The sequence below is a fragment of the Nannospalax galili genome, unplaced genomic scaffold (assembly GCF_000622305.1).
Source record: "Nannospalax galili isolate Female #2095 unplaced genomic scaffold, S.galili_v1.0 scaffold923, whole genome shotgun sequence".
In the NCBI taxonomy this organism is placed as follows: domain Eukaryota; kingdom Metazoa; phylum Chordata; class Mammalia; order Rodentia; family Spalacidae; genus Nannospalax; species Nannospalax galili.
This window is the reverse complement of record NW_008349753.1, coordinates 413,067-417,168: the sequence shown is the minus strand read 5'-3', so window position 1 is coordinate 417,168 and position 4,102 is coordinate 413,067.

The following is a 4,102-nucleotide window of genomic DNA, read 5'->3' as shown; positions in this document are numbered from 1 at the left end:
ACAAATAGGATTTTACCCAACCAATTTAGATGTCATTTTGTATAGGTAATTAGTGGCCTAAAGAAAGAGTTAAGTTTTCATATAGATTTGAGGTACCATCTTTTTTCTTTTTAAAAGCACACCCTACTACACACAAGTAATTCATGTCTACTCACTAAACAGAACTGATAACCTCCAGTTTACATTCATGAATTATTTTTGTCAGTAGTAGCAGATAATGGTATTCTCCTCAAGAACAAAAAATGATTACTAAAAATTTCAGCATTTAAAGGAGAGAATACATACTACACAGTGGTTCTGAATCATGAGCTTAATAAGACCAATTTGGCCAGTTTAATACTTTGGGCAGTGACTAGTTTTTGGGGGCCCTCTGAGGTAGGGGCCTCCTGTGAGTCCCCATTGTCCTCGAGATCAATTATAATGGAGGGACAATTAGATGGAGGGCGGGAGTGTTCTTTAAGAACTTTTTCTCCTTCTTTTAAAAGACTCTTTAAGTCAGGGGAGTGATTATAAACCTTGAGAATATCATTAATCAAATTCCAGTATGAAAAGGCAGAGACTGGGACCTTTTCAGGCCCAAAGGTATTACAGTAACCTTGGAGGCAGTTACCAACGCGCATCCAGTGCTTCTCATCTATAGTTCCTTCTTGGGGGAACCAAGGGCAAAGTTCCCCAATATATTCAAGAAATCTTTTTAAATCTTTCTTTTTAACCCTACTTCCCCGTGTCTTGAGAGAATCTTTAAGACCTTTTATGAATAAATCTTCCTTACTAAATTCTTGTCCCATGATTAATTCCTACCGTATCATCGCTGTGAAGAAACCTCCCTCGAATCTGTATCACAGCTGGGTAAGGCTGCGGTGATTCTTATGCGAGCCGGTGCTTAACTTTCTCAGGCCACGGTGGCTCAGTGCCGTCGGGTGGGCCCACCCAGGTGGGCCCACCCATACAATCAGCAACGTTCCAGGGGATCCTGGGGGCTTCAAGCCCCACGTTCTGGGCACCAGTTGCCCCGGCATGCAGGGCGGGAGATGGAGATTCAAACTCCCAGGGACCTGGAATGATGGGACAAGAGACATGAAGAATGACAGCAAGACAAAGAACTTTGATCAAGCTGCCAAAGTTTATTTTTCCATGAGGATTCTTATACGGGCTGAAGCGGGAAGTTAGCTGGAGAAGGGGAAGGGAAGGTGTTGTCTCAACGGGTTAATGAATGTCCCTTAGGATGAGGGGACCTGGCACCATAGTCTGGTTGCAGGATAAGGAAATTGGTGGTTGCTCAGGCTTATCTTTAATCATCGGAAAGGTTGCTTATCTTAGGGGGCAGGGAGGACTGATCAGACTGATCAGCAAGTTCTCTGGAGGCTGCTTGCCCTGGGGGGCAGGGAGGGCTGCCAGGCAGTGTGGTCTCCCACAGATATTTTCCAAAATAGAAAAAATGAGAAAGCCTAAGCAAATGATGAAGGTCTGTTTAGGCTTGTTATGATATATAAAAGATGAGACAAAAATAATACACACATAATCTTAAAATTTCTATGGTCAGCCGGGTGTGGTGGCACACGCCTTTAATCCCAGCACTCAGGAGGCAGAGGCAGGCGGGTCTCTGTGAGTTTTACCCAAGCCTTATCTACATAGCACATGATAATTAAAAGTACCCGATTGGTGGAACTAACCTTAGTGGATGTTTAACAGCCATAGTTTGAGGCCTATACTAATCTAGTCAGAGGGACTTAAAGGACATTTTTTGTCCCTTGCCCTGAAAGGTCGGCTAAGTTCCAGGGGACTATGGAACATCTCTCAAAATGTCCTGTAACTGTGGTGACTCACCTGTCCTCTTATTCAGAGAGGACATGGAGACCCCATGAGATGGACTTGAAGCAGTGTCCAGTCTAAAAAGTGGAGGATCAACTCAGAGGAAACATCTCATTCATGCTTCCAAGTGAAGCCAGACATGGTCGAGCAGGACCTTTGACTTATCTTCACATAGATGGAACTGGTAAAAGAAAGGAGCCAGGAGCTCCTCCCAAGCCCATGTGACCCCTGAGGAACAGATCCTCAAATGACCTTAAGTGTAAAAATAAATTAATTTATGTGGGCCAACTGAATGGTCTTAAACACCCAAAAGGAAAGTATAACCAAAGAGTAAAGTCATCAGTATATTTCTTTAAGAGTTCAAGGGATTACACTTCCCAGACATTAGGCTTAAGTCTGTATTAAAAGTTATTTAGACAATTATTTCTCATTTATAATTTTGTTCCTGACCAGAAAGTGCTGCTCAGATGTAAGACTTCAAATCTTGGTCTGCAATACTGTAGTGCCCACCTGTAGCTAAGGGAGACAACCAGCTATTGTTCTAAAATGATGGATAAATTTGTTTTCTACCCCATCTAGAAGCCTTTGAGAGGGAACCGACACTAATTCTAACCACTCCAACAACTATCAAAATACCTGAAAGCAAATCCTGAATCCATCACTCTCCATGGACTCTCATATGAATATTTGAAAATTGCCCTGCTCTTTTTTCTAGTTCCATGTCTAGAAATTGTAATGCTAATTACTCTTGCCTTTACTTCTCCTTCACATCTCCTATTCACGATTCAAGGACTTTCTTTTCCCCTTAGAGATAAGAGTTATGCAATTTGGGAGTCTTTTACATGGACCCACTGAAGGGGTACTCCAATTGCCTCACCCTTCGTCCCTGTTCAGCAGGGAAGAAGCCAGAGCAGTCTGTGTCCCTATTCCCTATCAGTAATTTTGGTAACCTCTTCAGAGGATGGCATGATAAGAATAAGAGGTAGGAATTGGCTAGGCAGTTAGGGTAAAAAGACCCAAATAAAAGTAGCCAGTTTCTGGGCTAAAAGTCAGAAGGTCCTTGGCCCTGTTAGCAGCATACTCTGTTCCAAAAGCCAAAAATGCCAAAATTATTTGGGAGCTCGTAACTAATCCTTAAAAGATTTTAGAGTTACCCCTTCAGAGGGGGGAATGTTAGAGTAGCCAAAAGGCCCCATAAAAAATATGAATGAATGAATGAATGAATGAATGAATGAATCAATCAATCAATCAAAGAAGAGGAAAGAGTATATGAAGTTATCAGAAAAAAGTGATGGGGCGATACGGGAAGAGTTGGAAGGGAGGGAGTGGGCATGGATTTGATCAAAACACCTTATATGCATGTATGAAATTCTCAATAAATTATTTATTTAAAAAAAAAGAACACTGCTCTTGCAGAGGCACCGGGTTCAATTCCTAGCACCCATGTGGTGGCTAACAACTCCAGTTCCAGGGTATCTGACACCATCTTCCGACCTCCAAGGGCATTCATTGTATGACACGGGTGCATGTACATACATGCAGGCAATATACTCATACACATAAAATAAAAATAAATATGTATTAAGTAGAATTTATTGTAAGAAAACAAGATTCATCATTATTAGAAAACTCAGTAATAACCTTTGTATTGAGATAACGAAAGAAAAAGAACTCATGCAGTTGTCTTCACATTTATTTGTGAAGAAAGCATTCAATAAAATACAAATTGATCAGGGCTGGAGAGATGGCTCAGTGGTTAAGAGCAGTGGCTGTTCTTGCAGAAGACCCAGGTTTGAATCCCAGCACTCACATGGCCGCTAACAATTGCCTGTAACTCCAGTTCCAGGGGACTCAATGTCCTCTCCTGACCTCCGTGTGCATTGTACAACACAGGTGTACTTACATACATGCAAGTGATACACTCATACACATAAAACAAAATAATGAAATATTTTTTTAAAAGCAGGTTTCTTTGTGGCTACGTAACACCCTTTTCTGTCCTCCACGGGCACTGCACAACATGGGTGCACTTACACACATGAAGACATAGCATTTATATGCAGAAAATAAAATAAAAAACATTTAAAAATATAAACTGATAACCACTCTTTGTGATGATGTGATTGTTATGTGTCAGTTTATACTATGTAAGTGTGACTAGACTTTTTCATCAATGTGGCAAGTATTTGAGAGAAAAACTTTAAATGAAGAAAGGTTAATTTGGGCTCATAGTTTTAGTGGTCAGTGGTGATGAGGCTTAGAATATTCTGGTAGAAGGATAGGGAGGAGC